Source organism: Aethalodelphis obliquidens, unplaced genomic scaffold, assembly GCF_003676395.1.
Source record: "Aethalodelphis obliquidens isolate GAN/ISIS:26980383/991018 unplaced genomic scaffold, ASM367639v1 scaffold1, whole genome shotgun sequence".
Taxonomy (NCBI): Eukaryota; Metazoa; Chordata; class Mammalia; order Artiodactyla; family Delphinidae; genus Aethalodelphis; species Aethalodelphis obliquidens.
In genome coordinates, this window is record NW_020837945.1 from 61,961,662 (window position 1) to 61,988,424 (window position 26,763).

The 26,763-nt window shown below is 39.7% G+C and overlaps 1 protein-coding gene across 1 annotated transcript in view; it reads right to left on the reverse strand.

Annotated features, from left to right (window-relative positions):
* The window catches only part of LSAMP (limbic system associated membrane protein), a 648,598-nt gene that overhangs the window by 217,818 nt on the left and 404,017 nt on the right, over nt 1–26,763 (reverse strand). The window lies entirely within an intron of this gene.

Here is a 26,763-nt window from a genome sequence, read left to right on the forward strand (position 1 = left end):
TTAATGTCGGATTGCAGAGTTGTGTCATAAAGATGCAGTAATACCTTGTTGCTTATAATCTAGCCACAAAAGGAAACACTTGGTTAATCACTACAAGAGAAAACCTGTAAATATCATCTTGGTGTGTGACAGGCCTGATGATGTACCTTAGAGCTTAAAAATGGAATTAATAAGGCCTATGTCACAGACAGGTAGACTTTATAAAAATACTACTATTACTCCTAATACTATTACCACCACTACTACTAACACTTTAATAATAGCTAACTTTAAGCATTTGCTATACATAAGACCTTATGTAGATTACTTTATAAGTATTGTATTATCTCAATAACTCCTTATAATAAGGAAATAATACCCTATGAGGATTTTATTTATGGGTGGAAAACTAAGTTATAGTTATAGGCTAGGTGAGAAACAGAAAACAGATTTGAATCTGAAAAGACTCCAGGGCCCAAGCTCTTAAGCCCTACTTGAATGAATCTTCATCTTCACAATCCAGGCTACCAGATGGCCAAAAATGACAGAAATTACTTCTCCGTGATATGAGAAATGAGTCCCCAAGGGCTAGCTGCACTGCCGTCTGACTTCCTTCATTAGTGTTCTGGGTGGCAACATTAGATCTCACACTGGTGGGCTTAAGTGGAAAGTGAATTACTTACAAATTTCATCACAGAGGTTATGCACTGATTACAAATTGCAGAGTTTATGCTTTGACTGTGATTTTCCTTTTTTTTTAACTCTTAGCTGCTTATGCTGTCTCTGAAAAACTATGTGTTAGGGGAGGGAGGAAGACAAGAGAGCATGAAGTATTTCAATAATAAAAAAAACTCTTATTTTTTCTCACTCTTCCTGCCCATTATAGACAAATAAAACAGGAACATTTTCTGCTTGTAGAGGCAGCTGCCTGACAACTGTATTATCCCTGCAGATCCCTGTTAGCAGTTATTGATGGTACCTGGGCAGCTGACCAGGTCAGAGTGTCACAAGGAGGAAGTGGGAGGAGGATCCTCTTGACCTTGGCATTCTTCTCACAGTGACATCTCATATGGCCTCTGGGTAGGAACCAGTGATTCCAAATCAAACCCAATGGCAGAAATAGAATGTAGTTGATTTCTGTCACTTAGCAAATTCTATTTGTAGAGTTTCTGTTTCCCCTTTGGGTTCAGAGTAGTTTTCTCATATTCATACAGACTTACAGTATACCCTCCCAGACTTTCACAATGAGGACCTGAAAGGTTATATCCATTTAATGGGGAAGAATATGAGGCACAGAGTGGAATAACAGCTTATCAAGGGTGATCACATCACGAAATATGGCTAGGCTTAGAACCCAGAGCTCCTGAATGTACAATTGTTCTACTGTTTAATATTAACAGTTTTTAATTCCCAGTCGAGTAAGCCATGGTTCTGAACATGTCCAAAAACACCTACAATACAACCTATGATGGTGTTTGAGAACAAGACTTGGACATCCTAGGTACCTCCCTCAACAATCTAAGAACTGTAACAGGAAGCTATATAGTAATTGTAAAAGCTCACGTCACTCAATTCAAAGTTTATTCTGAACTCCAAGACCGGACGTAGAGTAGAGAAAAGAAACACAGATGTGTTCTGATTTAAAAAAAAAAAAAAAAAGTGGAGGGGGAAAGATTCCATATCCCTAATATATAAACATGTAAATTTACAAAATAGAAAAAAAATCTCCAATGGCCAAGATCTGAGAGAGTTATTATTTATGATAAAATTTACTCATATTGCCTCTCCTTTATAGGAGGAATATATATGTACTAAGGACTTTGATTTTACATGGCACACAAGTAAGGTCACTTGCTCAATATTACATAGACAGGTAGTAATACAATTGGGAATAAAATCTAGAATAATTAGCTACAGGGCTATGCTTTAGCCACCAAACTATATTCTTTCTCCTAATTCAGGACAGTGTATTCAGGTCCTGAATCTCAGACACTGGAGATACACAAAGTGTTTGTGTTGAACAGTTAGAAATGCAATCATGTTGACGTTGTATCCCACCTTCCTCTGGGTCACTAACCAGTAGTTTCACTCCATCATTTATCTTCCTACTTTACTGTACTTTGTATCAGCTTCTTGCCATAACCATTTATATATGATGTAGCCTTTTTGCTCTAGAAAGAAATCCCTCCCCAAATCCCGTCTTACCTTCTTATTTACTTTTAACTTCTCTATCTCCAAATTTTTGAAGGAATTGTTCTATACCATGTCTTCACTTCCCATTCACACTCCAACCTTCAGTGCAATCTGCATTCTCTCATTAACCTCCAAAGAAACTGCTCTCAAGAGGCTCACCAATTTGTTTGAACCATACTGTTTTCAGGTCCAACGAAAATTTTTGTTATTATTCCTATTTTTCACTGAACTAGTTGACTTTGTTGACCGGAACCTCATTCTTCCTTTCCTTAGTTTCTAGGTCACAAACTCAACTGCTTTTCCTCTTACCCTTCTGGCCAACCTTCCAAGTTTAACTTTTGGTCTTATCTTGTCCCCTTCCTTAAACATCTGAAGGTTTGATCACTGTCTTCTTTTTAAATATTATTCACTGTGATCACTCACTACTCATCCACTCGTGAGCTTCAGAAGCTAATGTCATGCTATTGATGACTCCCAAATCAGTAACTTCAGCCCATATTTTTCTCATGACCTTTATATCTGCACTTTCAATGAACAAACTATTCTACGTCTCCACTGAATGTCTCACAGAAATCCAGGATTCAGCATACTCAGGGGTCATCGTCTTCCTTCCCACAGAGAACCTGTAATCTTGTGATCACTTTCTCAGTAATGGTGTCCCCATGAAAACAGTTGCCCAAACCAAAAAAGAAGTTTATCTCCCTCGACGGCTCTCTCTCCTTTACTGCCCCCATATAAAATGGATCCCCAAATTCTACGGCTTATGACTTTTAAATATCTCTCAGATTCACTTATCACTCTCAATTCCTCTCTCAATTCCTATTCCTACTAGCCTTGTTCCAACCATCAACATTTCTTTTTATTTTTTTTTGCCTGAATTACCGCAAAAGCATTACAACTAGTTTCTTTGCCTCTAGTCTTCTTCTCTCCAAGCTCACTGTCATTCATTCACCGTACTGCAATCAGAATTTTCCCCCTAAATGGCAAATATGAATATGGTATCCTCTGATTAATCTCATTGCCCTCAAAATAAAAACTTCTTAATATGGCTTAATAGGTCATTCATGGTTAGCCCCTGCTTCTCTCTCCTGCCTTATTTCCTATTCCCTTTGCGTTGCATCATCCAGTCAGATCAAACAACTTTTGATTCCTGTAATATACTATCTTTGTTTACTCCCAGGCATTTAACATTCTATTTTTTTCTACATGGAATGTCTTCTTTCAACTCTTCATGTGACTCTTCCATTTCCTCCAACAGGTCTCAACTTCTCAGCTTGTTTTCTCACTTTTTCCAGGAAGACTGTCCTGTCATCGCCCACCTACCCCCAACCCCACTCCTGATTCCATATTGGGTGCCTCTCCTGTGTTCTCACACTGTACCCTGTGTTTCTCCACACAGCACTGAACCATAATCGCTGGATTATTTACCTATGCCAGTCACTAAACTGAAAGAGGCAGACAGGAAGGCCTTTGTCCACTGAATCTTACAGAGCACGGTACTTGGAATATGGTAGGTGCTCAGTCAGTGTGTTTGAAAAAAGAAATGAATGAAATTTTTCTCTCCAACTCTTTTCTGAGCTCAAAGAAGTCATCTCATTAAATTTTTGTCACAAAGGAGCAAGCTTTTATTCTGAACCAGTAAAACATTTTTATCAATATTTCTTTAGTTACCCATCTAGTCATCTATTTCACTATCAACTTTGACTCAATTAAAAAAAAATTGAGGACGAGGGGAAGATGGTGAAAGAGTAAGACACGATCACCTTCCTCCCCACAGATACAACAGAAATACATCTACACGTGGAACAACTCCTACAGAACACCTACTGAACGCTGGCAGAAGACCTCAGACCTCCCAAAAGGCAAGACTCTCCCCACGTACCTGGGTAGGGCAAAAGAAAAAAAGAATAAACAGAGACAAAAGGATAGGGACGGGACCTGCACCAGTGGGAGGGAGCTGTGAAGGAGGAAAGGTTCCACACACTAGGCAGCCCCTTCGCGGACGGAGACTGTGGGTGGTGCAGGGGGAAAGCTTCGGAGCCGCGGAGGAGAGCACAGCAACAGGGCTGCGGAGGACAAAGCGGGGAGATTCCCGCACAGAGGATCGGTGCCGACCGGCACTCACCAGCCCGAGAGGCTTGTCTGCTCACTCACCAGGGCGGGCGGGGCTGGGAGCTGCGACTCTAGCTTCGGTCGGAGCGCATGGAGAGGACTGGGGTTGGCGGCACGAACACAGCCTGCAGGGGGTTAGTGTGCCACAGCTAGCCGGGAGGGAGTCCGGGGAAAAGTCTGGACCTGCCGAAGAGGCAAGAGACTTTTTCTTCCCTCTTTGTTTCCTGATGCGCGATGAGAGGGGATTAAGAGCGCTGCTTAAAGGAGCTCCAGAGACGGGCGCGAGCCGCGGCTGAAAGCGCGGACCCCACAGACCGGCATGAGACACTAAGGCTGCTGCTGCCGCCACCAAGAAGCCTGTGTGCCAGCACAGGTCACTCTCCATACCTCCCTGCTGGGGAGCCTGTGCAGCCCGCCACTGCCAGGGTCCCGGGATCCAGGGACAACTCCCCCGGGAGAACGCACAGCATGCCTCAGGCTGGTGCAACATCATGCCGGCCTCTGCCGCTGCAGGCTCGCCCCGCACTCCGTACCCCTCCCTCCCCCCGGCCTGAGTGAGACAGAGCCCCCGAAGCAGCTGCTCCTTTAACCCCGTCCTGTCTGAGCAAAGAACAGATGCCCTCCGGCGACCTACACACAGAGGCGGGGTCAAATCCAAAGCTGAGCCTTGGGAGCTGTGAGAACAAAGAAAAGGAAATCTCTCCCAGCATTCTCAGAAGCAGCGGATTGAAGCTCCACAATCAACTTGATGTACCCTGCATCTGTGGAATACCTGAATATACAACGAATCATCCCAAATTGAGGAGGTGGACTTTGAGAGCAAGATTTATGATTTTTTTCCCCTTTTCCTCTTTTTGTGAGTGTGTATGTGTATGCTTCTGTGTGAGATTTTGTCTGTATAGCTTTTTTGTTGTTGTTCTTAACATCTTTATTGAGGTATAATTGCTTTACAATGATTGTATAACTTTGCTTCCACCATTTGTCCTAGGGTTCTATCTGTCCGTTTTTTTTTTTTCTTTTAAAAAAATTTCTTTTTGTTCTTAATAATTATTTTTTATTTTAATAACTTTATTTTATTTTATCTTACTTTATTTTATTTTACTTTATCTTCTTTTCTCTTTCTTTCCTTCCCTCCTTCCTTCCTTCCTTCCTTTCTCCCTTTTATTCTGAGCCATGTGGATGAAAGGCTTTTGGTGCTGCAGCCAGGAGTCAGTGCTGTGCCTCTGAGGTGGGAGAGCCAACTTCAGGACACTGGTCCACAAGACACCTCCCAGCTCCACATAATATCAAATGGCGAAAATCTCCCAGAGACCTCCATCCCAACACCAGCACCCAGCTTCACTCAATGACCAGCAAGCTACAGTGCTGGACACCCTATGCCAAACAACTAGCAAGACAGGAACACAACCCCACCCATTAGCAGAGAGGCTGCTTAAAATCATAATAAGTCCACAGGCACCGCAAAACACACCACCAGACGTGGACCTGCCCACCAGAAACACAAGATCCAGCCTCATCCACCAGAACACAGGCACTAGTCCACTCCACCAGGAAGCCTACACAACCCACTGAACAACCTTAGCCACTGGGGAGACACACCAAAAACAACGGGAACTACGAACCTGCAGCCTGCAAAAAGGAGAACCCAATCACAGTAAGATAAGCAAAATGAGAAGACAGAAAAACACACAGCAGATGAAGGAGCAAGATAAAAACCCACCAGACCTAACAAATGCAGAGGAAATAGGCAGTCTACCTGAAAAAGAATTCAGAATAATGATAGTAAAGATGATCCAAAATCTTGGAAATAGAATAGACAAAATGCAATAAACATTTAACAAGGAACTAGAAGAACTAAAGATGAAACAAACAACGATGAACAACAAAATAAATGAAATGAAAAAGACCCTAGATGGGATCAATAGAAGAATAACTGAGGCAGAAGAACGGATAAGTGACCTGGAAGATAAAATAGTGGAAATAACTACTGCAGAGCAGAATAAAGAAAACAGAATGCAAAGAACTGAGGACAGTCTCAGAGACCTCTGGGACAACATTAAATTCACCAACATTCGAATTACAGGGGTTCCACAAAAAGAAGAGAAAAAGAAAGGAACTGAGAAAATATCTGAAGAGATTATAGTTGAAAACTTCCCTAATATGGGAAAGGAAATAGTTAATCAATTCCAGGCAGCACAGAGAGTCCCATACAGGATAAATCCAAAGAAATACGCCAAGATGCATATTAATCAAACTGTCAAAAATTAAATACAAAGAAAACATATTAAAAGCAGCAAGGGGAAAACAACAAATAACACAAAAGGGAATCGCCATAAGGTTAACAGCTGATCTTTCAGCAGAAACTCTGCAAGCCAGAAAGGACTGGCAGGACATATTTAAAGTGATGAAGGAGAAAAACCTACAACCAAGATTACCCTACCCAGCAAGGATCTCATTCAGATTTGATGGAGAAATTAAAACCTTTACAGACAAGCAAAAGCTGAGAGAGTTCAGCACCACCAAACCAGCTTTACAACGAATGCTAAAGGAACTTCTCTAGGCAAGAAACACAAGAGAAGGAAAAGACCTACAATAAGGAACCCCAAACAATTAAGAAAATGGGAATAGGAACATACAAATCGATAATTACCTTAAATGTAAATGGACTAAATGCTCCCACCAAAAGACACAGATTAGCTGAATGGATACAAAAACAAGACCCATATATATGCTGTCTACAAGAGACCCACTTCAGACCTAGAGACACATACAAACTGAAAGTAAGGGGATAGAAAATGATATTCCATGCAAATGGAAACCAAAAGAAAGCTGGAGTAGCAATTCTCATATCAGACAAAATAGACTTTAAAATAAAGACTATTAGAAGAGACAAAGAAGGACACTATATAATGATCAAGGGATCGATCCAAGAAGAAGATATAACAATTGTAAATACTTATGCACCCAACATAGGAGCACCTCAATACATAAGGCAAATACTAAGAGCCATAAAAGGGGAAATCGACAGTAAATCATTCATAGTAGGGGACTTCAACACCCCACTTTCACCAATGGACAGATCATCCAAAATGAAAATAAATAAGGAAACACAAGCTTTAAATGATACATTAAACTAGATGGACTTAATTGATATTGATAGGACATTCCATCCAAAAACAACAAAATACACATTTTTCTCAAGTGCTCATGGAACATTCTCCAGGATAGATCATATCTTGGGTCACAAATCAAGCCTTGGTAAATTTAAGAAAATTGAAATTGTATCAAGTATCTTTACCGACCACAACGCTATGAGACTAGATATCAATTACAGGAAAAGATCTGTAAAAAATACAAACACATGGAGGCTAAACCGTACACTACTTAATAACGAAGTGACCACTGAAGAAATCAAAGGGGAAATCAAAAAATACCTAGAAACAAATGACAATGGAGACACGATGACCCAAAACCTACGGGATGCAGCAAAAGCAGTTCTAAGAGGGAAGTTTATAGCAATACAATCCTACCTTAAGAAACAGGAAACACCTCGAATAAACAACCTAACATTGCACCTAAAGCAATTAGAGAAAGAAGAACACAAAAACCCCAAAGTTAGCAGAAGGAAAGAAATCATAAAAATCAGATCAGAAATAAATGAAAAAGAAATGAAGGAAACAATAGCAAAGATCAATAAAACTAAAAGCTGGTTCTTTGAGAAGATAAACAAAATTGATAAACCATTAGCCAGACTCATCAAGAAAAAAAGGGAGAAGACTCAAATCAATAGAATTAGAAATAAAAAAGGAGAAGTAACAACTGACACTGCAGAAATACAAAAGATCATGAGAGATTACTACAAGCAACTCTATGCCAATAAAATGGATAACCTGGAAGAAATGGACAAATTCTTAGAAATGCACAACCTGCCAAGACTGAATCAGGAAGAAATAGAAAAGATGAACAGACCAATCACAAGCACTGAAATTGAAACTGTGATGAAAAATCTTCCAACAAACAAAAGCCAAGGACCAGATGGCTTCACAGGCGAATTCTATCAAACATTTAGAGAAGAGCTAACACCTATCCTTCTCAAACTCTTCCAAAATATAGCAGAGGGAGGAACACTCCCAAACTCATTCTACGAGGCCACCATCACCCTGATACCAAAACCAGACAAGGATGTCACAAAGAAAGAAAACTAAAGGCCAATATCACTGATGAACATAGATGCAAAAATCCTCAACAAAATACTAGCAAACAGAATCCAACAGCACATTAAAAGGATCATACACCATGATCAAGTGGGCTTTATTCCAGGAATGCAAGGATTCTTCAATATACGGAAATCAATCAATGTGATACTCCATATTAACAAACTGAAGGAGAGAAACCATATGATCATCTCAATAGATGCAGAGAAAACTTTTGACAAAATTCAACACCCATTTATGATAAAAACCCTGCAGAAAGTAGGCATAGAGGGAACTTTCCTCAACATAATAAAGGCCATATATGACAAACCCACAGCTAACATCGTCCTCAATGGTGAAAAACTGAAAGCATTTCCACTAAGATCAGGAAAAAGACAAGGTTGCCCACTCTCACCACTCTTATTCAACATAGTTTTGGAAGTTTTAGCCACAGCAATCAGAGAAGAAAAGGAAATAAAAGGAATCCAAATCGGGAAAGAAGAAGTAAAGCTGTCACTGTTTGAAGATGACATGATACTACACATAGAGAATCCTAAAGATGCTACCAGAAAACTACTAGAGCTAATCAATTAAAAAACTACTAGAGCTAATCAATGGCAAAGTAGCAGGATACAAAATTAATGCACAGAAATCTCTGGCATTCCTATACACTAATGATGAAAAATCTGAAAGCGAAATCAAGAAAACACTCCCATTTACCACTGCAACAAAAAGAATAAAATATCTAGGAATAAACCTATCTAAGGAGACAAAAGACCTGTATGCAGAAAATTATAAGACACTGATGAAAGAAATTAAAGATGATACAAATAGATGGAGAGATATACCATGTTCTTGGATTGGAAGAATCAACATTGTGAAAATGACTCTACTACCCAAAGCCATCTACAGATTCAATGCAGTCCCTATCAAGCTACCACTGGCATTTTTCACAGAACTAGAACAAAAATTTTCACAATTTGTATGGAAACACAAAAGACACCAAACAGCCAAAGCAATCTTGAGAATGAAAAATGGAGCTGGAGGAATCAGGCTCCCTGACTTCAGACTATACTACAAAGCTACAGTAATCAAGACAGTATGGTACTGGCACAAAAACAGAAATATAGATCAATGGAACAGGATAGAAAGCCCAGAGATAAACCCACGCACATATGGTCACCTTATCTTTGATAAAGGAGGCAGGAATGTACAGTGGAGAAAGGACAGCCTCTTCAATAAGTGGTGCTGGGAAAACTGGATAGGTACATATAAAGTATGAGATTAGAACACTCCTTAACACCATACACAAAAATAAGCTCAAAATGGATTAAAGACCTAAATGTAAGGCCAGTAACTATCAAACTCTTAGAGGAAGACATAGGCAGAACACTCTATGACATAAATCACAGCAAGATCCTTTTTGACCCACCTCCTAGAGAAATGGAAATAAAAACAAAAATAAACAAATGGGACCTAATGGAACTTCAAAGCTTTTGCATAGCAAAGGAAACCATAAACAAGACCAAAAGACAACCCTCAGAATGGGAGAAAATATTTGCAAATGAAGCAACTGACAAAGGATTTATCTCTAAAATTTATAAGCAGCTCATGCAGGTCAATAGCAAAAAAACAACCCAATCCAAAAATGGACAGAAGATCTAAATAGACATTTCTCCAAAGAAGATATACAGATTGCCAACAAACACATGAAAGAATGCTCAACATCATTAATCATTAGAGAAATGCAACTCAATACTACAATGAGATATCATCTCACACCAGTCAGAATGGCCATCATCAAAAAATCTACAAACAGTAGATGCTGGAGAGGGTGTGGAGAAAAGGGAACACTCTTGCACTGCTGGTGGGAATGTGAATTGGTTCAGCCACTATGGAGAATAGTATGGAGGTTCCTTAAAAAAAGAAAAATAGAACTACCATATGACCCAGCAATCCCACTACTGGGCATATACCCTGAGAAAACCATAATTCAAAAAGAGTCATGTACCAAAATGTTCATTGCAGCTGTATTTACAATAGCCAGGACATGGAAACAACCTAAGTGCCCATCATCGGATGAATGTATAAAGAAGATGTGGCACATATATACAATGGAATATTACTCAGCCATAAAAAGAAACAAAATTGAGCTATTTGTAATAAGGTGGATGGACCTAGAGTCTGTCATACAGAGTGAAGTAAGTCAGAAAGAGAAAGACAAATACCACAAGTTAACACATATATATGGAATTTAAGAAAAAAATGTCATGAAGAACCTAGGGGTAAGACAGGAATAAAGTCACAGACCTACTAGAGAATGGACTTCAGGATAGTGGGAGGGGGAAGGGTAAGCTGTGATAAAGTGAGAGAGTGGCATGGACATATGTACACTACCAAACGTAAAATAGATAGCTAGTGAGAAGTAGCCGCATAGCACAGGGAGATCAGCTCAGTGCTTTGTGACCACCTACCTAGAGGGGTGGGATAGGGAGGGTGGGAGGGAGGGAGACACAAAAGGGAAGAGATATGGGAACATATGTATATGTATAACTGATTCATTTTGTTATAAAGCAGAAACTTAGACACCATTGTAAAGCAATTATACTCCAATAAACATGTAAAAAAAAAAAAGTAAATGCAATACAATAATGCAACCAACAAGGTGTTAATCTCCAAAACAGACAGTTCAAAAAAAAAATTGACCATGGGGCAGAAAAATGTTCATATATTTTAGAAACCAAGATGAACTTGGTGTCCAACTTCCTCAATTACAGACTTTTCAGGGTTTTAACTTCTTTTTTTCTTTTCTATCATGAGTCATGTATACATGTATATATATATATATATATATATATATATATATATTTGCATGTATGTATACAAATACATGTAACTTTTTTTTGTTTAATGGTTTAATAGTTCCTTCCTAGTAGTAATTCATGCAGTCTACATTTATACCATCACTGATAACATAATATTAAAGAGGCAAATCAAAGTTTTTTTTTCTGTTACTCATAAAATTTTTATAAAGATTCTGGGAAGTAAAAAGTATTTTTATTATCATTACTGCCATTTTACAGATGTGGACATAAGGGATAAAATGGGTAAAAATCACATTAGCTAAGGAATTATAGAGCTAGTACCAAAACCAAAGGCTTACCGATTTCCCAAACTTAGCTCTTCCTCTATATTACACTCACTTTTGCAAAAGTGGTTCCAAATAGTATTTGTTACTCTATTTTAATTCTCAGTAAGGATGACTACTTAGGAAATACTGTTTAACATGATAACCTTATTTGCATCAGCAAACATAAGTTGTTTATCAAAATCACTGTAATATTGATTTATGTTCAATTCTTGGGTCATCACAGTAGTCAGGGTAGTTTTTGTTTGTTAGTCTGTTTTGGTTTTCTCTTTCTGGAGTATTTCCTAACAATTTTTACTCAAAGGATATTAATGTGATTTATTATATTTTCCTAAATTTTATGCCATGAACCATGTATTTAATGTTTTCAGCCTATTCAGTTTCAGTGACTTCTCCAGTTTGTCTGGATTATTTTGTTTTGCTTACCAACTAATGACAGCTCCTTATACCATAAGGAATTGACCTTTTGTTATTTACAATTTCCCCAATTTATTCTTAATTTTATGACCATATTTGTTTTGTAGGTGTCTTTTTTTTTTTTTTTTTTGTCCATGCGATGCAGCATGCGGGATCTCAGTTCCCCGACCAGGAATCAAACCCATGCCCCCTTCCAGTGGAAGCATGGAGCCCTAAGCACTGGACCACCAGGGAAGCCTGAAGTCTTAATTTTTTAATTTATCTTTCTTTTGTGATTTTTTCTATTGCTTCTGGGCATATTAGGTCTTGTTATAACATAAGATCAGTTAAATGCTTATCTCTATTTCTTTTATTTTTCTTTTAATGGTCTGTTTCATTTTTTAAAAAGTGAACTCTTTACATCATATGGGATTTACTTATGGTGTGAACTGTAACTAAATTTTCCCCCATATGTTTTTAGTCAATTTCCCCAATACCATTTGCTAAACAATATAAAATGCATACGTCATTTTGGTTTTCAGAATTACCCTATATAGTGCTACCCATTTGGCCAGAGCGATATTTTCTGGGAAACGTAAATATAAGCCTTACTTACCATGCCAAGTAATTTATCAAAATATTTCAAAATATAAGTCACTAATCTTTTGGACACCACACTATTATTAGGTGTTGCCAGTTCCAAAATTAATTGTTTATTAGAATAATACCTTCTAAAATGCTGAGTGAAAAACATAATTTAGATACCCTTCTTTCAGGACATTAGCAAAATTCATTATTCAAAGTAATCCTCAGGGTTTCCATTGTAAAAAAAAAATGTAAAATGAATATGCCACACCCAACACTTCTAATTTTAAAATCTGATTAAATAGGTAATACTTTTTCATTGAAATTCACATATGTTCAATGATAAAGAAATGCATGGTTTTTTTTAATTTTATTCAGTGCAAAGTGAATGGCAGTTTCTAAAATAATGCTAACATCTAGCTGCACTTGGATACATGAATTCCTTCAGCTGTGCAATGAACCAGCAGTAAGTAAGATATGACACAACCAGTCTGGCTCTGGCACCCATGATTTTATTGTCCTTTCCCACACTTTTTGTAATTTTCTTACCTGCTACCTCTACCAGATCTCCAGGGCTGCCTTGTTTTTTGTGGACTCAGAGCTGCCTGTACATTTTTGTACAGTTCTCCAGGTTCAAACTTATCCCTTCTTCCCTTTTGTATGAAACTAACATCTCTTGTGTATGACCAAAAGTGGAAATGCAGGCAAGGTCAGGGACATAGTGGAGTGTTTAATCTGCCCCAATCCATGCCTTCTTCTTCTGGCAAGACACCCTACTTTTCCTTTGGAGAACTACCTCTCATCCCACTGCCATTGGTTTGTTGGGATTGTCAATCAGGTAACCTGTTTTCCTTAGCCAAAGAAAATTACCTAAGTTGGGCATTTCAGACTCTCCCTCCTTAGAACTTGGGTTTTTTTGTTTTTGTTTTTTTTGCGGTACGCGGGCCTCTCACTGTTGTGGCCTCTCCCATTGCGGAGCATAGGCTCCGGACGCGCAGGCTCAGCGGCCATGGCTCACGGGCCCAGCCGCTCCGCGGCATGTGGGATCTTCCCGGACCGGGGCACGAACCCGTGTCCCCCACATCGGCAGGCGGATTCTCAACCACCACGCCACCAGGGAAGCCCAGAACTTGGTTTTTATAAGAAATAGTTTAAAAGAGGTAGAAGTTGATTGACTGTGTTAATGGCTCCAGTTTTCCACTCTTCCCTGTTCCACATCCTTTACCATGCCTGTGCCCTCCTATAGTGGGTGGTACACATTTTTACATTCCTGGACCATGTCACCTGTTTTGGCCAAGGATATAAGTATAGGTAATATGAGCAGAGCCTTGACAAGTGCAGAAACAATTGGACTCACTTGGCCTTCTGCCTCTGCCATCACCATGAAAAGCACATGCTGAACTGAGCCTTTTGGTCCCAGGAGAAGGAAGATGGGAAATGGCAAATAGGATTGCCAGATAAAATACAAGGTACTCATTCAAATACAAAGTTCAGATAAACAACAAGTATTTATTTTTAGTATAAGTATGTTCCAAATATTACGTGGGACATATTTATACTAAAAATTATTTATTATCTAAAATTCAAATTTAACTGGGCATCCTATGTTTTTAATTGATGAATCTGACAACCTCAGGAACACAGTCACCTGTAGTGAAGCCCAGCCTAGAAGTGTGCTGACTTGTACATTTGTGAGAAATAAAGAGTAACTATTATTGTTTTATGCCCATGAATTTTGGACTGGTTTATCAGCAATAGTTAGCTAATACATATTATGAAAGGGCAACCACCTGAAAAGACTGTTATTTTTCACTAGTGTCTGCAACTTGTAACCCTAGAGATATATGATTTTGAGCTTTCCATGGCAAGATTTTTCTGCTTTTCCTGTGGTTCTGTGAGCTAGTCCATATTCTTCCAATGTATCACCCCCTTCTTACATAAAATTAGCCGGTCAATTTCTGTTGCTCAAACCGAAGAATCCTAATTATTGCAAATTGAAAAACAGTCATAATAAGGCGAAAATTTGAAGAGGGGCCTTTTCATAGAGGGAAAATTGTTGTCATCTCTGCTTAGGTACTTGTTGGATTCCCACAAAACCAACTTAGTTGCATGGCTACCATTGGTTCTGATCTGTCAGTATACATTGCTATAAAAAGAATCACTGGTTTGCAAGGCCATCTAATTCTAGCTGTGAATGTTTTAATGCCTTTATCCTTGGTCCCTAACTGACCAGCCTACAGAAAGAAAATAATCAGCTCCAGAGTAGGGGAGAAAAGTGGTCAGTTGGCTTATTTCCCTAACCTCAAATAATTAGTGGTTATTGTATTCAATTCAAAGTGTCATTCCTAATGGTACAAATCAGCAACAAATCGGTCTCAGCTATTGTTCATTTAAAGTTGGGGCAAGGTGTATGTACTACTGTGTGTATGGTGGTGAGGGGGTGTTAAAAACACAACACTGTCAACTTCCTAATTTCTAACCTTTCTTTCGTAAGGCTAGACAAACTTAAGCCCTATCTTGTGCATATGGAACAGACTATGGAACAGTATGTCATGTATACCTAAGAGCTGGGTTCAGAAATCTACAGGATGTTTTCTGAACAGCACTTGGCTTTAATAAGCATGATCTAACAATTCAACAATAAGAATAAAAATACACAATATAACACATAAATGCCATCTTGTGAAACCTAAAACGTCCATCCAGCCTGGCATTTGCCTCTGAAAATGCCACTGAAGCATGTTTTGCTGCATGGTGTGGTAATTTCTAGGATGATGACAGGATAGGAAAATGTAGCACAGTGAGCTAGACTGAGAGCCAGGGGACTCTGGCCCTGCCCTGCCACTACCTCACGAGGCAATCACATGTTCTCTGATATTGGCTTCTGAATCCTCATCATCAGGCACATTGCAGGTACTTAACACATTTCGAATGTCTAAATGAAAAAATTAATGACATTATTATTTAAATCCGTTTGAGTCTTCATTTCCTCATCTGGTAACTGGAAGTAATGTGCAAAATTGATATTAGGCAACGTTATAGGATTGCTATTAGGGTCAAATATGATAATGCACATGAACTTGTTCTATAAACTGCAAGAGGTTCTATAGTGTAGCCATTATTTATTACATGCTAAAACTAGCTTAAAAAAACCAATGTTGGCTTAACTCCTAAGATAACATGATGGGACTTCCCTGGTGGTCCAGTGGGTGAGACTCCGTGCCCCTAATGCAGGGCGCCTGGGTTCAATCCCTGGTTGGGGAACTAGATCCTATGTGCATGCCACAACTGAGAAGCCCGCATGCTGCAACTAAGAAGCCCGTGTGCTGCAACTAAAGATCCCGTGTACCACAACGAAGATCCCATGTGCCGCATCTAAGCCCCGGCACAGCCAAAATAAATAAATAAATAAAATTTTTTTAAAATTAAAAAAAAATAAGATAACATGATAAAAGAATTCATACATTTCTATAGCTAATGGTATTCTAATTATAATTCTGCAGGCACCATTATTGCCAAAAGGTATAGGTAATTATTACAATTCATAATTAATCATTAATACCGGTATTAACAATAACTCACCCCAAAGACATGCACTCTGTTCTTATCTGCTAATGGGCAGAGCTATGTCAATATGTCAACCCTTCAGTTAATGTCTAGGCACTTTATACCTACAACAAAAAGTGACATAAAGATATGAGAGTGTACAAGCATAAGTAAAATAAGTTTTCCCCGAATTTTTAGAAGGTTAACTGTTGGGCTCCCAAGAAAAAGCACTCCAAGTGGGGGAGGGTCAATTACAAGGTTGGGATTAACATATAAACACTACTATATATAAAATAGATAACCAACAAGGACTTACAGTATAGCATAGGGAACTCTACTCAATTATTTTGTAGTAATCTATAAGGGAAAATAATCTGAAAAAGGATACATATATATATATATACATATATATGTATATATATACATATACAGATACATATATCTGAATCACTGTGCTGTACACCTGAAACTAACACAACATTGTAAATCAACTATACTTCAATAAAAAATAAATGCATAAATAAAAAAAAAAGAAAAAGCACTCCAAATAAAATTTTGTCACCCTTACATAATTTGCAATGTCTTGTACACAACAGTTGTTGCCAGGTGTTTCATGTCTGTACTTTGAGTCTCTGAAGCCTTAGATCTTGCAGTAGAATAAAATAGCTAGCCATGATCATTTCTTTTCCACTAGGACTAGCTCCCACTCCTATTAGGATCCATTTATAAAGCACGAAACATCAGCCTCCAAAGTATGTATCTGAAAAGGAGCACTCTACAGGAACATGATTCCTTTTAGATACAAGTTTCATGCGTGAGTTGGAAAATATGGAAACTACAGATTCTTTGAGTGTCAGATGAAGTTGAAGTTAGGAGAAACTCATTATGAGCATCAATTACTCAAATATCTCTGCCAGGAATGATTACAAATGTTGCACTTCTGCATGCAGCAAATGATGAACAAAGTAACTTAAAGAAAGAGGAATGATATGCTAACAATTTAGAGAAAAAGATAAAATGTACGTACAAAACAAAGCAATGCCAAGTGCCATATGACTGGTAATGTGGAAACTGCAGTGAGGAAGCTCATGAAAATGACATATTAAAACAACGGGCAGGGGCTTCCCTGGTGGCGCAGTGGTTGAGAGTCCGCCTGCCGATGCAGGGGACGCGGGTTCGTGCCCCGGTCCGGGAGGATCCCGCATGCCGCGGAGTGGCTGGGCCCGTGGGCCATGGCCCCTGGGCCTGCGCGTCCGGAGCCTGTGCTCCGCGGTGGGAGGGGCCACGGCGGTGAGAGGCCCACGTACCGCAAAAAAAAAAGAAAAAAGAAAAAGCCATCCTCTTTTAATCCTTTTTTAATCAGACAGGATCAGATTCTGAACTGTACATGCAACTAAAAGTGCCTGAAGCTTCACTCACCAGAGTCCTCTGAGATGTAGCTGGCATTTGACTGTGTTGGCCAAAGCTGGGTAAGACACACTCTTCTGGGCCTTTGAACTCTATGTTATAGAACATTCTCAAGTGGCCCTATGAGTTCCTGACACTGTTCTAGGCAGTCAGATTTATACCAAAACAGTCCCTACGGACTCATCCAGACGGTAGGCACTATCAAAAGGGAGGATTAATATGGGTCAGCCTGCTGTAAATAACTCAAACACAGTAGCCATGGGACAAGGAAATGTTCCAAGCTCACTTACACACCACTCAGTGGTGGATGTGTACTTAGGGTGACACATGTGTGGCCTGCATATCTGCATCTGATTGAGTTCCCTAGTCTACCTAAAAAGAAAGTATATTAAACTGGAATTTTTCTATATTTATTAAATGTTCAGAATTACCCTGGAGTCTAAGGGTGCGGGCTGGTTTTAAAAGGGGACAAATCATTCAGACACCAGCATTTGCATTCATGCCCAGCTAAGGGTGTCCACTATTGTTGATTCAGCAATAGGTATACTCTGTGGGGCATCAAATGACTGTTCCCATGTACGGGTCATTGCCTTGCTAAACAAGAGCGAATGGAACTATCCCGACTCTGTTCACTGAGGCTGCACTTAACAGCAAGTCAGCAGCTTCTCCAAGATCTCGTATTCCCAGACCCTTATTCCAGCTGTTTGGATATTTGTTTTTACTAAACTGGGAAAACACCCAGAAGCTGACTTAACCTATAGATGGAAGGAATGAATCTGCCATCTCCCCTTTACCTAGGCCAAATCGCTTTCTTGTTTCTGGTACTTACAGATTCATCTTTAGATGCTGTCCAACCAGAGAAGATGGTTTTGTTATTTGGCAGCAATGGGGTATTAAGCAGAGGGAAGCTCAAAAATATCAGGCTGGACTTCCCTGGTGGCGCAGTGGTTAAGAATCTGCCTGCCAATTCAGGGGACAAAGGTTCGAGCCCTGATCAAGGAAGATCCCACATGCTGCGAAGCAATTAAGCCTGTGCGCCACAACTACTGAGCCTGCGCTCTAGAGCCCACGAGCCACAACTACTGAAGCCCGTGCGCCTAGAGCCCATGCTCCGCAAGAAGAAAAGCCACTGCAATGAGAAGTCCACACACCTCAACCAAGAGTAGCCCCTGCTCGCTGCAACTAGAGAAAGCCCATGAGCAGCAACAAAGAACCAACACAGCCAAAAATAAATAAATAAATAGATAGATAAATAAATAAATTTATAAAAAGAAAAATATCAGGCTACCTAGGGTAAGTGGCAAATAGCAACTGGATCGTTTCCAAGGTGTGAGAAGTGGCACCTTGAGATTTTGTAAGAGAAAAGCAGAGTGTGTCTTTACCCTCCCTTGCACTCAAATAGACATATTTTCCATGTTAAAGGGAGATGTTCCGTATAATTCTTAGAACAGGTGAAAATTCAGGCAGTATTCCTGGCATCTACTAAAAACTCACTTCTTACTCCATGAAAAGCCTGTAAGATTTAGCCCTAAACCATGACATATCCTTAAAAGCTACAAAATACTTTATGGGCCATCAATTTTTTTGTGTGTTCCATTATTTCTCTTAAAAAATTAAATGTGAGAAAAACATTGCCTGTATCTCATGGATGAATTCTTTAGCTATTAAGGGGATATCATAAACAAGTCCCTATACCAAAAGCAGAGAGGATTTTAAATCAGAGAGAAAGGAGCTGTAAGTGATCAGGGAATAGAAATATAAAGGGTTCAGAGACCAACCTGCCATCTATTCTGCTTAAGAATAATACAAACCAACAACATTTATCAAGAGCCGATGCCACATAAATGCACTGTGCAGTGCGTGGGCAGAAGTGAGGAGGGGGAAAAGAATGACAATTATGACCTAGATCAGCCATTTTTTATTGTTTCAACAGAAGTGCCAGTATGAGCTTACCACACAACTACTCAGAATATTTCAAAATAACTTACTGTTCATTGCATTTTGGGAGTCAGAAATACACAGAGGTAACTATAGTGCTTGTAAGAATTTCTTGCACTTAATGATTTCATGCCCATATTACTAGCTTAAATTCTATGTTTTTAGTTGCTTAAGGCATACAGTGTTCTTTGCATGTAGGGAAGGAGGTAGATTCTAATAGAAACCAACTAGGGTGAACTAAAGCATGCCTAGGATACAATGAAAATAATAACAGTTGTTTCCTGCCACCGCTCAAGGGCCCAGAAGCTAGACTATTTAGACAAAGAATAGGTTTGACAGGAGGTTTTTAGAATTTCTTTCTTTGCATTGTCCCTGTTCAAAGCTTACCATAAATCATTACAAACAGAATATGGAACATTCACATTATTTACTTCTAAACAGAGTTACTATTGTGAATTAATACATTCATGCCCATTATAATTTTTCAAAAATTATATACAATGGTGGAAGACACAGTAATTATTGCGAGTGTTAAACGTAGCTAGGAGAAATAGAATACTTTCTGAAATTATAAGTAGTTTTGAAAATTCCAGGGAGGTAAGTAGGTGTGCAGCATTTGTGGTGGGGAAAAAACATAAAAAATGAAACCTCAAGTTGATGAATATGAGTTAGATCTCCATCTCATCTTTGTTTGCCCTCTGTTGGAAGGGCAAATGCACATCAAATAATGAAAGAAGATACAAGTAAGAAGAAAAGTAAGGAGAAATAATAAAAATAATAAAGATAATTAATAATAATAATATCTTAGGTAGTATTATATTATGCAATTTGTAAAACAGTGGTATATACCTCGCCTTATTTGATCCAAAACTGATCCCTGTGTGATAGTTTGACCATCTTTACCACCACCACTTCCCACCTATGTATTGGTTGGATAATTATTGAGCTTGAAGCTCAATAAGGTTCATTCTCTTGGCCAAGGTCACAAAGCTAGAAAGGGAAAGTACTAAATTTATCACCGGCTCTTCCGATTGTGTTAAGAAGATCCAGAAGACCTTGACATATCACAGACTAGATTATCTACTGCTAAAATGGGAGATGCTGCCATGTCGATTGAATTCAACAGTTGCCACGATAACCAGGCACAAGTAGAGCCAGGATAACTTGGATACGTACACAGATGTCCTGAGTACAGTGACAGAAATGCCACTGACTGTACAGAGACTCTGGAAGTTTGGTTTACTTTAGTTTGTTTTCTCTGCATTCTTCAACTCAATTAATGTGCTATAGTTAAGAATTTGGCTTTCTGATTTTTAAGGTATTTTTAAATAATGCTGATAATATTCACATCTGTAATTTGAAAAACTTGAACAATTTTACAGTGGAAACTAGAGACATCTTCACATGCCTTGTATACTGTCTGTATCACATTTCCTCTCCCTCCGTTTGGCTGGTGCAAATGGGATTTCTCTTTTCTCTCTCTCCTCTTCTTAAAACTCAAGAGGCGGGCATGGCGGTGGCGGTGAGAAGGAAAGGTTCTGTCCCTGCTTCTACAAATGAATCCTGAATGAGGTGAGTCTCATTAATCTTGAGCTAAATGTGAAGTTAGACATGAAGGCGCCTCAGGTCCCCCCTGTTTGTTCAGAGCCCTTGGCATGTTATGGAGAAAATGTCAAAGGTTTCTCTTCTCATGCTTCTGTACCCTACCATGATGTTTTATTCAAACCTCCATGTCCTAAGGACACAAACGCTACCTATCAAAATCTCCCCCACCTGGCTCCCAGTCTCACACGTAAACATGCACAACACCCGTGTTTAGGAGAGCTGATCAATTCCTGCAAAAAGCAGTCTATTGGTAACATGCTGTGAGGCCAGAGCACTCTGGCAAATGCTTTCTGAGGCAGCGTGACCCTCCACGACTGTGTTTGTCTCCATCTCACAATGCTTGTGCTTATACAGCATGAAGTGTCCACTGACCCTGTCTTCTAACAAGAGATGGTTTTAACTGTGAGTGGAACTCTGGTTTCATATTGAGAAAAACTGACTGCTGGGAAAATCGGGCAGTGTCAGGGGATAAGTTGATGCAGACGTGACTGAGGACAGGTGAGGATCATCAGTGCTTCCCTGAGGGGAGCAGGAAGGATCTCTCCTGCTTGGCTCTGCATCAGCTCTGTATTTGGTATTGTCCTGGTGGCCAGCAGGGGTAACAAGGCCTAGGCCTGAACCCTATGGAAATGCATTAGAGTTTCTATAGAGACTATGGAAAGTATGAGTATCAGAGGGGAAAAGTGAGCAGGCCCATGGTCTCTGTCCATCCTATGTCTGTCACAGGCAAACGAGGCAGGCTGTAGAGCAGGAATCGGGAAAAGGTGGTCATGCAACCGGATTCACATTGGCCCAGCCCCGTCCTCTTGTCTACTTGCCTTCGACTGTCTTAAGGCAGCTGATATGGTAGCTGCTTTGTTCTCCACAAGCCACAGAACTCACAAGGCAGAGACGTGCTGTAGCAGTGAGAAGGATTCTCGTGTTGTTTGTCAATTCCAAACAGCTCCAGATGGACTGAGAACCAGGCTTCTTGGCCACCAGAACTATTCTTGAGTTTCAGCCCACATCTTTCCCTGTTCAATCCACAGGGAAAGGGCAAGTGCTCCCTCTGTCTGTTATTCTACCCATCTTTCCTCTGGCCTCAGCCAAGTCACTTAACCTCATCTGGAAAGTGACTTGGTCCTGAGAGTCTTTGGCCATTGACGATCTTTGATTTTCATGAGTCAGACTCACTCATACCTGTCACACCAGCATGAGAGCACAGTGCCTAGCCTGAGAAGTCATTAACTGTATGTTAAGGGAGTGAAACAAATAACTTACTGCGTCTTCAGTGCCATATGTAAAATTACATGGAAACAGTTAATACTCAAGGCCCCTTGGGATTACTTTGCTCTCTTACACTTTTGCCAGTGCTTCCTTCCACTAATTAATTATACAGCCATCCTATTTCTCTATCATATTTCTCTTGATGGTAAAATAGCCCAAGAGGCTTAAGTCCAAACTGCACATTTTCAGCTATTTATCCTTCCTCTAATGATTAGAGGCTATATGAGAGAACATAATATTGCCTCTTGCCATGTCCTATAAATTGAATGTATGCCCAGAGTAGCTAAGGTTTAAGTTTAAAAGAAAATCTCCTCCATCATATTTAACATACATATGTATATATATACAAAGACATATATCAGAATGTCAGACACCTCCCTCAGCCACTTCTCACGAAGCTCCACAACACATTATGCTTTGCCTTATGCTGGTTCCTCTGATGGCTTTGGGAGTCAGATCAGGTTTCAGCTATCAGCCAGCTGGTGCCGTTCATTTAAAGGGAAACAACTCTGTAAGTGAGCAAGATTCTAATCACTAAATCGAATTACAAAGTAGAGTAAATTATTATAAATGTTTTTAGAAGTGTCTTAAAACACTGTAAAGAAGAAAAATTATCAACCAAACAGAAATCTGCTGTGCTGGGGGTTGATAGCATCGTTAGGGATTAGGACATTCACATGTGTAAATGTTCTATGCTCTGGCTATTTCTGGCACCCGAATCTAGCATTCACACATTAAAAACTTTGTAACCGGGCTTCCCGGGTGGCGCAGTGGTTGAGAGTCCGCCTGCCGATGCAGGGGACTCGGGTTCGTGCCCCGGTCCGGGAAGATCCCACATGCCGCGGAGCGGCTGGGCCTGTGAGCCATGGCCGCTGAGCCTGCGCGTCCGGAGCCTGTGCTCCGCAACGGGAGAGGCCACAGCAGTGAGAGGCCCGCGTACCGCAAAAAAAAAAAAAAAAAAAAAACTTTGTCACCTTCCTCTCTCATTCAACCAGATGCTAAACCGTTCGACTCAAAGTACACCTTAGTTTATAGGTCCTAATGGGAGGAATAGGAACATTTCACTTACACTGCACTGAAGGGAACTTCACATCGCTCCATTAAAATGATAACAGTTAGTCAAGGGAAGGAAGAGGCAGTGGGAAAATGAAAGAGACACTTAACATGGATGTGTGTATTTCCCAGCGCAGACCCATTTATTACCCTTCTATTTAACGTCCTTCACTAACATATTTCAAATGCCACACATTCTCCACATCACAATGCAAAACCAAAGACAAACACGTTAACATTTAATCTCTGGCTTCTAAGCTAGCCATCTGCGCAGGCATTTCTTACATCAGGTGTGTTTGTACACTGTCAGGGCATCATGAACTTCATCCTTTAGTCCATCTGCTTCCTCGAGGGATGAATGTGTGTGCTCATCACGTTCAGACCTCTTCAGGACGCTGTTCCCAATTCATTCCACTGTGTCCTTTGGAGTTGTGAAGGGAGGCTGTTAGTGCTCAGCAAGTATCTACGTGCTTCTCCGCATTTTCCAGCCTCCTGTGGTTGGACCATACAACTGGAGTCTGCCCAATAAAGTGTTGAGGAAAGTGAGGTAAGCCACATCTGGGCCCTGGCCCTTTAAAAAAGCCAGTGTGTCACTCCAGCCCTTTCCTGTCAATGGCAACTTTGGGGATGTAGCTGCTATGTAGCAGGGGACTTCCAGACCTGGACTGTACTTCATGAGCAAGAAAGAAGCCTCAAGAGTTCAACATTATCTGCTGTGGCAGCTAACATTAATTACTCTGATCAAACTCAGTGCTCTCTGACGACCTACATGGGTGGGATGGGGGGGTAGGAGGGAAGTCCGAGAGAGGGGATATACGCATACATATAGCTGATTCGCCTCCTTGTACAGCAGAAACTGACACACCATTGTAAAGCAATTATACTCCAATAATAGTAATTTTAAAAAAACCATCATTGAGAAGAGCAAAGTATACATCTACTATTTAGAAGTGGACTGGCCTAAAGTTGGAAACTGGATATGATGTTCTCTCGAGGTCCCTCCTATTTCATGCTGATGACTGTTGAGTGAAAAGCCTCTTCTTCATTCAGTGAAGACTTTGATTGGTCATTGCTAATGACTACACAATTGATCTTCCAGTCTACTCATCCACTTCGTTTTTATTTTATGACCAAATGCTGCCTCCTGCCTGACACGGGCTATTGCCTGTAAGAGGTGTAGGGACCTCTCCTCTGCTCTGTGGTATGGAGGCCACAGTGATGAGCCAGAAATGGTAGTCCTTCCCTAATTCTGTGCCTTACTTTTTCTTGCCACCTATCAGGAGTTTTCTACCTGCACACCTACCTCTGATTATAAGCCTCTGGTGTCAAGAACCTGGAGGTGCCTGCTTCCAGACGCTTCATCTATAAGTCAGAAATCCTAGAAATTCGGTATTCTCAAGTTTGAATTTTATAATTCATATACGATGCATAGTGTGAAAAAAAGTATTTTATAAAAATCTAAGCAAAGATAGTATAAAGGAATAGTTAAATTAGCAAAATGGTATTTCCCGTTAAGGGAGTCACAACCTCTATTCAAAACTATAGAGATAATGAAACAGTACCAGCTATTTCTAGAAATTTCTAGAAATTTCCTGAGGAAATATTACTAAAAATAATATAATAAAATAATACTAAAAATGCTTATTTTGTACTCCAGGTATTATAACCAAGTTTCTCTCTATTTGCATATGCTTGCTAGTAAATAGCACAGCTGTCTGGAAATACATGAGTCCTGGGTTATATTTTTGGCTTTCCCTCTGTCTTGGTATCTTTTGAACCTGCAGGGCTGTGTTCTTTTTTTGTTTATTTTTTCCTCCCCCGCACTAGAGGAGGAGGACAATGCCTCAGGAATAATTTAAGGAAACTGTGTTACATAATCAGTGCAAGGACTCAGGGACCTCTGTATTAGCTTCCCTTACTTAAATACAAAATCATACTTTATCAGAACAAATAAGGTTTCTAACATAGGAGGAGTATGTCCTCAGCTTTCCTGTAGTGAAATTGTTCTATATTTGACATTCTGCAGGCCTCATTATTACATAATCATTTCTTCATAAGAAAAACATAAAGGAATTTCACTGACTATATTTCTAGTACAGGAGTTATTTTTAAGGCCAACCAAGGAGAATTTCAGGATAATAGTGAGGGGGACATGCTGAAAATGTGCGATTCTGAATAGAAAATAAGATTTGACCCACATAAGTAAACACAGTTATCTAAGAGCGGCTCCATTCACTAAATATAAGCCTTCAAGGAGACCTAGATTTTGAGCCCCATACTTCCTCTCACTCCCAGTAGCGCTCAGTAGGGCTCCTTCAGGCCACAAAAACTTCTCCATACCTTGAAGTATTCATCTCCAAAAATAACGTATGCTAATTTTCTAGGTTCCAGGATGGATACAAGGATTAACTAAATAATTTAGGGAAAGTATATTGGATACATATGCTTAGATACTTTAATTTATTTTCCGAAATCAGAAAAGGAAGATAAAATCGAGTCAGGATTATATAGTTAATATGACTGATTTTCATGTGCGGCTGTAGAATATGTCCCATGACTTTGTAGTTATACTTGGCCTAGCACATGTTATAACACTAATTAGGGACTTAGGAATTAACCTTTATAGCTTGTATAGATCAACAATATCCTGTATAAAAAGATTCTACCCAACCTCAGTGGTGTAAGCTTATTCTATGGAAAAGACAGTTTTAGGAGTCCATCGGGAAGAGCGCTCCTTGAGTTAGACCACGTAGACCTATGGCTCATCCTTCCCTGTGTCCATGAATCTAAGAGGTCAAGAGTCTAACGTCAAAAGTTTGAGTGTGATAAATGCTCTGGACAAAAGAATAACTCAGAAATGGCTGAAGACATATAAGGATAGGGACCTTCTCTTTTAACATGTATTTATAACACATAATTTAGTGGCTAGACACTGGGCTCTGAAGCCGGGCAGGTTCCAATCCTGGTTCCTCAGCTTATTAGCTGTTAAATCTTGGGGAAACTGTTTAGTCTTTCTTTGACTCAGTTTTCTCATCTGCAGAATGAGAAACTTAACCTATCTCAGAGGATTTTCAAGTATTCAATGAGATAATTAATGCATGTGAAATACTTAACTTGATGCCTGGAATATAGCAAGTGCTTGTAATAAATGCTGTTGACCTTGGAGCATGTTAGAACCACACGATTGGGATGTTGGGGATAGTGGTTTAAAATATTTTTTTGGCACACATGAGGAAATGAATGAATGAATGAATTAGTGAAGGACAGAAAACTTCTGTCTAGAAACACACTTTTAGGAGGTAATAGTGACCAGTAATTTCTATTTACTTTGATCTGTGCTGT